General features: G+C 42.9%; 1 long non-coding RNA gene across 1 annotated transcript; it reads right to left on the reverse strand.

Moving 5' to 3' along the window:
• Positions 1 to 276: 276 nt before the first annotated feature.
• On the reverse strand, positions 277 to 12,145 carry LOC309629448. The gene is made up of 2 exons (XR_014245080.1): positions 9,788 to 12,145; positions 277 to 6,833 (listed from the first exon to the last, which is right to left on the reverse strand). It is a non-coding gene; the product is annotated as an uncharacterized lncRNA (long non-coding RNA).
• Positions 12,146 to 13,414: the final 1,269 nt, after the last annotated feature.

Below are 13,414 nucleotides of genomic sequence, written 5' to 3' on the forward strand. Positions count from 1 at the left end.
AGCAAACTAGTGAATAAAAAAAGAAGCAGACTCACAGGTATAGAGAACAAACTAGTGGTTACCAGTGGGGAGAGGGAAGGGGGGAGGGGCAATATAGGAGTAGGGGAGTAAGAGGTTGAAACTATTATGTATAAAATAAGCTACAAGGCTATATTGTAAAACATGGGGAATATAAGCCAATATTTTATAATAACTATAAATGGAGTGTAACCTTTAAAAATTGTGAATCACTCTTTTGTACACCTGTAACTTATGTAATATTGCACATGAACTATACTTTAATAATCAATCAATCAGTCAGGAATTAGAATTCTTAGGGCTTCTTGACAAAGCCCCTGCCATGTGCTCCAGGCAAATTTTCAGGACTCTACTTGTCTCTCTCTCTCTTTTTCTTTTCTTTTCTTTTTTTTTCTGGCCGTGCTGCACAGCTTGTAGGATCTCAGATCCCTGACCAGGGATTGAACTCAGGCCATGGCTGTGAAAGCCCAGAATCCTAACCATTAGGCCACCAGGGAACTCCCTTCATTGCTCTACTCTTAAATATGAGTCAAAGACAGAGGCCAAAGGAAAATTATAAATGATGGTAGTAGAAGACTAAGTCCTGTTTAAAAGTTTAAAACTCCCTCCCCTCTCCACTACTCCTTGAGCAGCCAGTGGGATGGATAGAGCCAGAGCCAAGGACCTGTCTGCAAGCCATCTGTTTACTTTTCCCTCAGACTTCACCTCTGTCACCCAACACTTCACTATTCACTGCCTCCACCTCTCTCTCTCTCTCACTCTCTCTCACACGCACACACACACGTGCACACGTGCTGGCTTGATTTGAGAACATGCATCATGCTGCTTTTCTTGATAGCAAACATTGTTAATTATGGCTCTGCCTAGGGAATAGGCAAAGATCCCAAGAGCTCAGGCCTTGACAGTAGGGAGCTGCACTTCCTTCTGGACAAAGAGTCAGACTAGATTTAGTGACAAATTCTAAATTGCTATGAGACTTTCCCATTTCCTTGAAGCATAATGCTCCATCGATTGATTGCAAGCTGAGTCATATACTGAATCTGCTTCTCACACTGTCAGCGGGAAGTGTAATTCCTGAATGACTCCCAGCAGACATTTATAGATTTTTCAGTCTGTTGAGTTATAAAAGATATCCAAAACCTTTCTTTTTCTGAAGACCTTTAAATAAATCTTGATCTCAACAGCTAAGTCATTGAACATAATTACATTCAACACACTGGGAGTAATCTGCATAGAAGCAAGAGTTAAGTTAATGAAGATAGAAAAACAATTAAATAAGTGTGTAAAGAAAAAAGAACAGAGGACTGAAGACTGGAGTTCTGCCTTGCAGTTTGCTCTTGTTTAAGAGGTAGAAGAAAGAAAAATAACTATTTAAGGAGATAGGGCAAAGATGGGAATAGGGACTTGGTTAGGGTACCAGGACAGAAATCAAAGAAAAAGAATACTTCAAGAAAGTGCTGGGGAATTAGTGCTTCCCCATCCTCACTACAATGCAACAGCCCTTAATCAATGATTAACTGAAGTTGGTGTATAAATATCCCGGATCCCACACTCCTTAGGAAAACTCTGAGCCCATGTTCTACACTGACTCCCAGAGTTCCCCAGAAGCATTAAGTTCTAGTCACTCACATTGGTAATTGGCTTGATAGGGTGCCATTTATTGGCTTTCTTCCTTTTTCTTTCTCACTTTCCTACACCCCTACTGTTGCTTCCTGGCATCATCTCCAAAAGACTGAGATGAGAAAAGACCACTGATAAGATAGCCTAAAGATTCTTGAGAGATCAAGATCTGTAGAATGGAAAAGGCAGAAGCCATACTGCTGGATTCTAAGGGGAGAGTTCGAGATGAGGAATAAGAGACAGGAATGGAAAACTCTTTCCAGAAGTTTAGCATTTAGAGGAAGGAAAGAAATGAGGGGGGGATATTAATGGGGCAATGGGACTGGGCAAAATTTTTTTGTTTACATCTATCTAGGAGAGATCCAATGCACATTTTTAGACATTTGACTCTAGGACCATTTATGTCTTTCTGGAAGCTCCCCTCCCTCTTTAGGCTCACCTTCTACCTCTCTCCTGTTTTTATCACCTCTTTGGCTAGCTTCTCTTCTTTGCCCAGACTTGAGTGTTTGTTTTTCTGAGGATACTGCACTTGACCCTCTCCTTATCTTTTTCTATACCCTCTTTCTGGGTAATCTAACCCTCTCCCATGACTTGAACTTCCACCTATACACTACTGATTTCTAAATTTGTATCTTCAACTAAGACTCCTTTCCTGGACTCTACACCCAACTGCCTACTTTATCTATCCAGCAAGCAGCTCAAAATAATCATGCAAAAATTGAACTTCCCATCTCCTCAAATTTATTTTTTCTTTGTATTTGATTGGTGAATGGTACTAACATTCATCCAGTTACCCATATTGGAAAAGTGGAACTCATCCTGAACCCTACCCTCTCTTTCATCACCTTTGTTCAGTCTCAGTCAGTAATTAAGTTGAATAAGTCCTTTCCTTTTCTTTAACATTTCCCAAGTCCACCCATTCCTTCCATCTCCACTGTTCCTGCCTGAGTTCAGGCCATTAGCATCTCTTCCATGAACCATAAAGGTCTCATAAGTGGTCTCAGTGCTTTTAGTCTTAACCCATTTAATATATTCTTCACACTCCTGCCAGATAGATTGCCTGCTGTTTAAAACCTCTCCAGTCTTTGTCACACACATGTGTTGGGAGGGTGGGGTGGGGCAGGGGGTTTTGTATGATAGAGAGAGAGAGAGAAAGACTTTACAAGAATGTTCATGGACAGAGTTTGGGAAAATTGTGTCAAGGACCCCAGAATTCTGAGTCCGTTTCCATCTCCCTTTCTGTAGGTTCAAAACAAGACAACAACTCTACCAAAGGTAATTACTCCATTGGAATCTTTTTCTGGGTTTAGCCCCTGTGAATCAGGATAACGATAGGACAGACATCCCCTGGTATTTTTTATCTATGGATGATAGCCACCAGTGGAGGGCCCAAGGTTAAGAAGCAGAGCTGAAGGAAGGTCATGATCCAGAGACAGAAAGCTCAAGGCACAGGAGCCCTCCTAACACAAGCATCTTCAAGGCAAAGGCCAACATGGCAAGACACAAGAAGGGGATTTCTTTTTTCTTAGAAAACTCTTGTTTAGAAAGTTGGTTGTGGACTGGGGAGGGAGACACTCCCATCCTAGACCCCACATGGGTCGGCAACAACATCTCCTAAAACAGTGATCTTCAACCTGAAGCCCGTGCAGCGCTACAGGCACGTGAAGACTTTCTTATTTCTTTTTTTCTAAATGATTGACGTGGGTTTGTATCCTGCAGGTTCTCCTATCCTACCTACTATTTTACAGTTATCCTTCTCCCTCTTTACAAAAGAAAGTCAGACCTGAATCTTACTATGGTGCACCAAACAAGGGTGTGCGTGTATTGGGGTAAAGGGGGTGCATGTTTGGGTGCTGGTGCTGAGAAAGTAAATCACTGGATAACAAAACTTTTTGTAAGCCAGGTGTTTCCTATTCTTTCTTCAATAAAATTGAAGGAGTATCTAAGCAAGTTATCAGCTGACAGCTCAAAGAAAATAAATTTTTATAATATATCATTCTGTTATTTTGTGGTGTATAACTTAAAAGGAGTTTGAAGCACTGAATGACATTTGTTTATAACAAGATGCCTTCCATTTCCATCATCTTATTTATATATATAAGATTTTCAGGGCTCACACATATATAAACAAACAAAAAAGGAATATGATTGATACTGGATGCTGTCTCATTCCAGCAATAAATAATTCTCATCTATGCATTCATGCACCAATTTTTAAAATAGCCCTCCACCTCGTTAATAAACTTACTTCAATAAATTTTAATTTTGATATTTAGTATTACTTATCAAAGTTTGTGATATATTTATATTGTTTTAATCAAATATGTACTTATATTAATTGTAATGATAACTCAATCCAGAAGAAATATTTCAATAAAGTGTAATGGTCATAGCAAATGTTTTAAAATTCCATTTCAATTTATATACATAATTTTGTCACAAAGAAGTATGATAGTGTGATCAATAAAAGATTTTCAAGCATAAAAATATAATTTTGTGAAGGAAGTGCAATGGAAGTATAAGTTCAAGAAGAAAAAAAAATGCAATGCAATTTTGCAGTGCAAAATTTTCTACTGAAAAAGAGGTTGCTCGTGTATGTTTTAAACGGATATTGGTTGGAGGATGGCATTGCATTGCTTGGATATTTAGATTCCACAGGATTCATTTAAAAGAGTGATATAACAGTTTACTTTTTTATTTATTTATTTTTGGCTGCATTGGGTCTTCATTGCTGCGCGCGGGCTTCTCATTGCGGTGGCTTCTCTTGTTGCAGAGCACAGGCTCTAGGCATGCGGGCTTCAGTAGTTGTGGCACGCGGGCTCAGTAGTTGTGGCTCACAGGCTCTAGAGCACAGGCTCAGTAGTTGTGGCGCACGGGCTTAGTTGCTCCGCGGCATGTGGGATCTTCCCAGACCAGGGCTCGAACCCGTGTCCCCTGCCTTGGCAGGCGGATTCTTAACCACTGCGCCACCAGGGAAGCCCATAACAGTTTATTTTAAAATGCCAATATTTATAAAGTGCCAGAAATTATATCCTTTGCCATGATTAAACTTATGATAAACATGTTAAAGGTCAACTTAAAAATATGCAAAATATGCACAGTATACACAGTTTTCAGATAATTTTAGGGAATTTAAGAGCAAAACTGTTTGAAGCCCACGGAGTTAAGATTCTGTTTTGTTTTAAGTTAATCAAGACCAAAAAAGACCACCATCACCATAAAAGTGTTCCTGGTCCTGATAATGCTCTTATCACTGGGGATAAACTTCTTAGCATTGAGCCAGGATCATAAAGTTCTGCCCATTTCAGATTCCATCAGCTTCCTATTTGGCTAGCCACCTCTCTTGGCCTCATTTTCCACTCGGCATCCCCTGTCAACTCCAGACTAGAGCCACATGAGATCCTTACAACTCCCCCGCAGACCACCATCACATTCCATACCTCAGGCCTTTGCTCAAACTGCTCCTTCCACCTGGGATGCCCCTCACCTCTCTCCTCAGTTCCCCTTCTCCATCCAACAGGGAATTTCTCCCTCAAATTGTCATTCATAACTGGCCCTTAATTTAGCATAACCAGCCATGCCAGTTTTCCCAGGACTGAAAGGTTTCCTCAGGGGACTTCCCTGGAAGTCCAGTAGTTAAGACTTCACCTCCCAGTGCAGGGGGTGTGGGTTCGATCCCTGTTTGGGGAGCTGAGATCCCACATGCCTCATGGCCAAAAAACCAAAACATAAAACAGAAGCAATATTGTAACAAATTCAATAAAGACTTTAAAAATGGTCCACATCAAAAAAAAAAAATCTTAAAAAAAAAAAAAGAAAGATTTCCTTGGGATGAGGGACTTGCAGTGTTAAAACCAAAGTAGTCCCAGGCCAACCAGGATGGTTCGTCACCTCACTGTTCTACGTTCAAGGGACTCACAATTTGGCTTGGGAAAAGTGACCCCAACTTTAGGGTGTTAACTTCTGTCTTCTTCCTACTGACCAACTTTCACCTGTGGAAGACAATCAGTCTTCCATGCTCTGAGAGCACTTTCTTAAGATAATACAATTCAAATGCTTTAAGCATTTAAGTCACTGTATTCCCAATTACCAGCTCACACTTCAAAGAGCAGTTACTCTGTGATCTTAAAAGAAACACTCTCTTCTAATTAATTAAACTCATTAAGCTTGCATATGCAACTCCTGCCAGGGCATGCCTTAGATTATCACTCCAAAATAATTTATCTACAAAGATTGGGGCTCTTAATCTCCTAAAAATAATTTTGAGAGAGGCATTATAAATTTCCTGTGACTGTATGAATGTGTGTTTGGGGACGTGGAAGATGGAAGGTTGATTCTAAACCACTGAAGAGTTTCCAGAATTTCCCAAGTTAGAATGTGGTCAGAAGGGAAGAAGCCATAGAGACGTGTTACCTGACTGAACCTCAGTATCCAATCCAATAAGCCTAATAACACCTATTCTATTAAATTATTGAAAGGTTGAAAAGAGGCAGTGTAGCAACTTAGTTAGGAGCACACATTCTGGAGTCAGGCAGCCTGGGTTTGAATGTTGTCTCTATAGCTTACTAGCTATGTGACCTTGGGCAAGTCACTTAACATTTCTGTACCTCAATTTCGTCATCTGTAAAGTGGGGATAACAATAGAAGATGCCTCGTAAGCTCGTTATGAGAATTAAATGAATTAATATGTGCAAAGTGCTTAGAGCAGTGTGAGGCACATAGTAAGTGATATATGTGTTTGTCAACTGAGTGCACGGAAGGTGCCTGGAGCATTAATAGGAGCCCAGGAAATGGAAGCTATTATTGTTTTTATAGACATTCTTTCTTAGTGGCATTTTTAAACTTTCAGAGAATAACTGGATTCAACAGAAGTTCAACAAATTACTGAACCGTGAGAATAGATTTTCTAACTCTGCACTGAGAGTCCTTTGTTCAAATTATTTAGGGCTCACTGAGAAAAGACTTTGAGAGAAGAGGTTTTTTTGCATTGATAAGAAAGTCTGACAATTGACAACAGAATTATTTTAAATAAATTGTTTTATATTAGCAAGGGTATTGCTGAGGTTTTCATTCCAAGTATTTTATTTCCATCATTGTTCTGCCTGCCTGGGAAGGGAAGCCAGCATTTGCAGCATGGTTCAGAGTCCAGGTCAGCAGGCAGCCTTCCTCAGCAGGGCTCCCCTTGGTACACAGGACTGTGAAACCAATTTTGGGTTACCATGGTGACTAAGGGAGCTTCCAGAAATTTTTCCAAATGAAACATTCATTCAGGACATCAACAGTCATGGCCTGGGGGGAGGAAAAAAATGCGCTGTCCCCGACCCCACCAAGTTCACAAGTCTATTGGAGAGCAAGAGTATTTTTCAAAAATCATTATCTTAAAAAGATGATTTTAGGGCTTCCCTGGTGGCGCAGTGGTTGAGAATCTGCCTACCAATGCAGGGGACACGGGTTCGAGCCCTGGCCTGGGAAGATCCCACATGCCGCGGAGCAACTAGGCCCGTGAGCCACAACTACTGAGCCTGCGCGTCTGGAGCCTGTGCTCCGCAACAAGAGAGGTCGTGATAGTGAGAGGCCCGCGCACCGCGATGAAGAGTGACCCCCGCTTGCCACAACTAGAGAAAGCCCTCGCACAGAAACGAAGACCCAACACAGCCATAAATAAATAAATAAATAAATAAAATTTAAAAAAAAAAAAAAAAAAAGATGATTTTAAAACATTTTAAAGCTTCTGAAATCAGATGTGTCAATGGATGAGTTCATTTAACGTTATGGGTTCCCCTGACCCAGATATCTATTGCTAAGTTAATAGATTAAAAGATATCTTACAATCTGTAACGTTTTGGAACTGAAGAAATTTGGTATACTAGTGTGCCCTTTGCTATGACTGAAGCACATACAAAGGACAGAAGGGGCCAAGCATTAGAGGGAGGGAGAAGCAGCATGAGTGTAGTTGAGCTCCCCAGGAAGCTTTCTGCAAATTTCTGCCTTGGTTCTTTTTTTTTTTTTTAATAAATTTATTTATTTATTTATTTTTGCCTGCCTTGGGTCTTCGTTGCACGGGCTTTCTATAGTTGCAGCGAGCGGGGGCTACTCTTCATTGCAGTGTGCGGGCTTCTCACTACAGTGGCTTCTCTTGTTGTGGAGCACGGGCTCTAGGTGCACGGGCTTCAGTAGTTGTGGCATGCATGCTCAGTAGTTGTGGCTCCCGGGCTCTAGAGCACAGACTCAGTACTTGTGGTGCACGGGCTTAGTTGCTCCGCAGCATGTAGGAGCTTCCCGGACCAGGGCTCGAACCCGTGTCCCCTGCATTGGCAGGCAGAGTCTTAACCACTGCGCCACCAGGGAAATCCTACTGCCTTGGTTCTGAATTATGTGGATACAGAAAAAGATACAAGACTCTACCAGCAGGATGCAAATCAAATTGCCATCTCTCTCTCTCTCTCCCTCTCTCTCCCTCGACATGGCACACCAGTCTTACCTTATGACAGAAAGATGAGAGGAACAGGACTTGGTGGTGGCACGGCTTGTGCCCACAGATGGCCAGCCTGTGAGCACTCATCCCTGGCTCTTGCAGCCCAGGCAGCAAGGAGCAGACCTCCTTGAGGAGACTCTGTAGCATCAGCTTTTAGCGTGCCGATCAGGGGCACCTCCAATCACACTAATAAGGAGCTCTACAATTAAGGCCCTACATATACCACAGAGTGCCAGCACTGTACTCTTTCTTGTGCACTGGAGGGATAATACTGTCCAAAACCAAGAATAGCAAACACTTACATAGCCCTTCCTATGTAAAAACTCTGACACTGTTCTGAGAGCCTTACATAGCTAATTCATCTAATCTACACAACAACTTTATAGGTAGATACTATTACTATCCCCATTTTACCGATGAGAAGATAAAGGCATAGAGGTGAAGTAACCTGCTGGCAGCCCCACATTCTACAAGGTGCTGAGATTTGAACTTGGTCTGGCTTTAGAGTCCAAGTTCTCTACCTTCTGCTGCCTCTCAGCCTTGCTGTGAGTTAGACAAGCACACATGGGGAGTCCAGGACCACGCAGAGACAACTCTTTACTTTGACTTTCATGGTATATTCCCACCCTTAGAGAGTAGAGAGCAGGGAGAAGGAGTAAAGGTGGGAAAGGCTTCTGTTGAACTTCAATGTTTAGTAACTCCCACAGGTGTGGGATGAGGTGGGGCGAGGGTTCCTGACTCTCAGACCACCCCATGTGGCCAACTCCTCGTAGCTGAAAAAGAAACGTCTCCCCTTTGCATCCTTTCCAGCCCTCCATCCACAGCCCTTTCATTCATTTACCCAGAGGCCTTCAGGGGCCATGAATGTTAACATAAATAGAGAACTAAAGAACAAATTCTCAAATTTAAAAACATTAAAACCAATGCCTGACAAAGAAAACACTTCTGGAGATAGAATGTAGACCGGGGAAGTTGCCACGTTGCAATCGCTGGTCTATTTCTTTGTTTCCTACTCATAGCCAGAGCCTCACCCTTTTCTGGTGCTCAGCCTCCAAGGAACTGTCACCTAGTCATCCTGCCCCATCCTAATCCCTTACAGGATAGGCCAGATGAGGCGTCGTTGATCTGGGTCTTAAAGGATGGGTAGGAGTTTGCCAGGGAGCAGTCTGACAATGAAGAAAAATGTAGAAAGAAATAGCAAGAGCAAAGGCTGAGAGGTAGAAAACTTAAGAGACTGCTTGAGGGTCTGTGGGTATTTTATGTGACTGGAGGGTGTGGGCATCACATGAGGCTGGAGAGGGAGGCAGGGCCAGGTGTCAGCAGGATTCCAGCAACTACTGAAGAAACTTAGCTTTTACCCTGGAGTTGGTGAGAAGCCCTCAGAGATTTTAAGTTGGAAAGTAAGATTCTCTGATTTCTGTTTAGAACCTTCACCCTGACAGCTGGGAGCTGCAAGCAGGCCAGGCTGTTTGAACCAAAGCAGAGGCTCTCCAGATAGAGGGCAGAGGTGCCAGAGATATTTAGCTTGTAGGAATGATAGTGTTCAGTGATAGGGGAGGAGAAGGGGAGAGAAAATTGCAGTGTGGATAATGTTAGAGCCGGCTCAGGAAAACAATCTAGAACATGATACTTGAATGTCTTCGTACAATCTGTACCATTGTGACTTAAACTTACCCTTGAATTGTCTCAACCTCCTATGAGTAAATCCCTGTAGAACTGCTTAAAAAGCTCATTCTTTTCCAGTCCAGTTGTAATTGAGATGTCTAGTAGAGGAAGCAAACACAGAACCGGTTTGTGAGGAAATGTGGAGGTAACACAGGGAGTAACATGGCAGCAGCAGGTGGGCAGGTAGCCTGTGTGACCTCCATGATTCCTGGTGGCTCCCATGCTCTCTTGGTTTCTCTCTCTCTCTCTCTTTCAGAGCTTCCAACTGGCACTGCCCCTCTTCAGTCCTCTAGCCTTTAATTAACTGGATCCTCAGGGGCAGGCACCTCTGGACTATTTAGTCAATGCCCTGAAAGGGCGGAACAACACCTGGTCAGGGGGACTCCAATATCTCCAGATACAGGGCAATTATCAGAAGAGAGAAGGGCCAGATGGGTAACAGGGAAAACTGCTCTTTGAATCGAGGTCCCCCTGGGGAGATGAGCTGTGGGTGACAGGACTCAAAGGTTTTGTTCAGAATGAACCATAAGGATTGGGAGGCATGACGGTCAGCTTTAAGCCACTTCACAAGGGACAGTGCCTGGGCACCAGAGAGATGAAATTCAGCAGATAAGAAAAGGCTGTGGCCTTTAGCTGCAGGGGTAGCGAATCCAACTGCCTACAGAGACCATGCAAGAGTGGAATGGGCTAGGGAAGACTGTGGCACCCTGCAGCAGGGGTGCCTCATCTAGAGGGGCCAACTCCTACTCAGATCCAGCCAAGACCATGTGGGAATGTGGGCCCAAGGAAGGGAGAGCTGCCAACTTCTCAAGAGGAGGGAGAACTTCAGAGTTTTATGAGCCATCTCCTGATTTGGGGATGCTGGCAATTAATTCAAAGTTTAAAAACACTGAGCAGGCCAAACAAAGCTCACTTGTGGGACAGATTTGGCCCAGCAGCTACCAAGTTGCAACCTCTGCTCAGAAACTTGGACATTAATCTCTGAATTCCAACAATCTGGAGCTAGAGCAGGAAAGACGGTGGAGCTATTAGGAAGTTGGAATGAGGCAAATGGTTCATCAGACCTTAGGAGTCATTAGTCCAATTCCTAATTGCATAGATGGGGAAACTGAGGCTTGAGAAGACAAGTACTGAAGGGCACACAGTTTCAGGCAACCTATGGCATTTGCAGCAAGAACAAGGAGACTCAGATCAGGTTCCAGAAAAGCAGCATGGAGCCAGCCTGACTGGCATTTGCTCCTGTCCCCTCAGTCTCCTGTTTGCTTATTTGTTTCTGTTGCCTACTTTGCAGCTGTGACTGATACATATGTCCTCTCCTGAACTCTGCATTCTCCCCATTGGACTCCCGGAGACTGTCTTGAGCTTCATCTGGAGCCCTGCCCAGACCTCTCGGCCTGGAGCTGGTGCTATTTCTGAGTCTGTTGGCACTGTGGGCGCCACCCCCCACTGTCCCTGGGCTCCTCCCTGGGCCTGTGTGAGCCCCACCTGTGCTGGCTGTGACACACAGCTAGTAAGGGGCAAAAATATGGCTTGATCTCACTCTGCCTGAGTCCTATGTTCTGTCCACTCAGACACACAGCTTCCCAGGCTTACTATCTCCCTGCAGAATGGAAAGGCAGGTTTGAATATCATTTTTGTGTGTGAACTATAAAGTGAGTTTGAGTGCATTTCAGTTTTGCTCTTTCTTGCCCATTTTGCCCTCTCATAGTCAGGGACAACTTACCCATTAGGCACACTAAGCACAGCATCGAGGGTCCGTGGTACTCTAAAGGGACCACAAAATGTTTTCATCTTAATTTCTTTAAAACTCATAATAAAAATAAATACAATGAATATATAAAACCGAATCCGGTGTACTTAATGCCAATGAACTGTACACTTCAAATGGTAAATTTTCTGTTATGCGTATTTTAACACAATAAAAAAAAAATGAATGCAGCCTGGATTGTATTCATCTTTATACCAACACAGTCGTAAAATACAATTTTTAATATTTTTTATGGGAAAAGGGTCCACAAGTTCAAAATTCCAGGACCCGTGAAAGTCAGAATTCAGCCCTTGCTAATAGTGAGTATTTGGCTAATTCATATCAAAGATAAGTTTCATACTTATGGACCAAACCATATGGACTGTCCCTTGTCCATGGCCTTGAGAGCCTAAGATTACATGTGTGAAGGTTACACACCATGATCCAGGCTCCTAGCACCTGTCACCTGGTGGCAGCTACAGAGATTGTTCAGGTGAGATGCTGAGGACAGTGGCTATGAGAACTTTGTTAGTTCCAGTCTCCACAGTACAGGTTCCCCTTTCACACAGTGAAGCCGGATCCTTGGAGGTGATCAATTTTATTCCAAAGTTTTTTTTTTTTTTTTTGGCCGCACCGTGCAGCATGTGGGATCTTAGTTCCCAGACCAGGGATCGAACCTGTGCCCCCTGCAGCGGAAGCACGGAGTCCTAACCACTGGACCGCCAGGGAAGTCCCCCAAACTGCATTTTTGACGCTTTTTTTAAATTAGCAAATCTTTCTCTTGGTTTACCAAAACAGCCTTCTGGTGGCTCTCCCTGACTTGACTTTTGCTCCCATCCAACCCAGTATGACCTTTGTAAACTTTTATCTCCCTAAAATAAGATTATTCAGTGACTCCCAATATTTTCATTATTTCAAAAGCTTGATGGAAACCCCACTTTTACTCATGGCAAGTAAAATGAACTAACTCAAACTTGCTTGAGTTTGGGCTAGAATTGTACCAGCACACTTGGTATAATTAATAAATTTTGAGAAAACAAATGGATTTTTTTCTTTCACACATGGGCCCTTGGGGAAAAGTTCATGAATGGGTCCTGGGAAGTGCAAAGGCCTGGGGTTCCCTGGAAATGTCTCAGCAGAGCTGGCCTGACCCTTCTGGGAGGGCAGCTGCTACTCCAGCCACAGAGAAATTACTGACTAGCTGACTATAGGAGAGGGGGAGGGGACGATGAGGAAACATCACATTAAAATTCAATGCAAAGTGAAAGCTTGTCTTGAGCAAGAGTGAATGACTCAGCAAGAAACCTTTTTCCAGGATTTGGTTACTGCTCTCTGCAATTCCTATATTAAATAACAAGCACATACTTATTATTTACTTGAGTAATTTCATTACTCACCAGATGGCAAATAAGCAACAAACACATTTCCTAGAATGTTTTTTAAATCCTAAAGTGAAAGGACTGCTTAGGGTCACAAATACTTGGTGCATCTGGTCATTGAGGGGAACTTGGCCTTAGGCACCGTGAAAGAGGTTTCGGTTTTTAAGTCTAGTTCTGCTTGTTTGTCCCTATAGTACATAGTTATCATCTCCCCCCTCCCAATTTTGGGGGGAAATAATAAATACATACATACTCAGTTCACTCTTTTCTTTATTTAAGTAATACTTATTAGATAACTTCATTGTGCTATTCTGGACCTAGGGTCTGCAGCAGTGAACAAAATCAAGGTCCTTGATGAAACAAATTCAGGAATTCAGGTTTATGTGGTATAGGTGGGCATGTGACCTTGGTTATTCCTTAGCATAATCTCTCTCCTTAACCATCATTCAGTAACGGACTCAGAAATGTGCACGTGTCTCAGATGAGGTTCCCTAGAAGCAGAGCCTGAGG

The sequence above is a fragment of the Balaenoptera borealis genome (genome assembly GCF_965194805.1).
Source record: "Balaenoptera borealis genome assembly, chromosome: 5".
Lineage (NCBI taxonomy): Eukaryota > Metazoa > Chordata > Mammalia > Artiodactyla > Balaenopteridae > Balaenoptera > Balaenoptera borealis.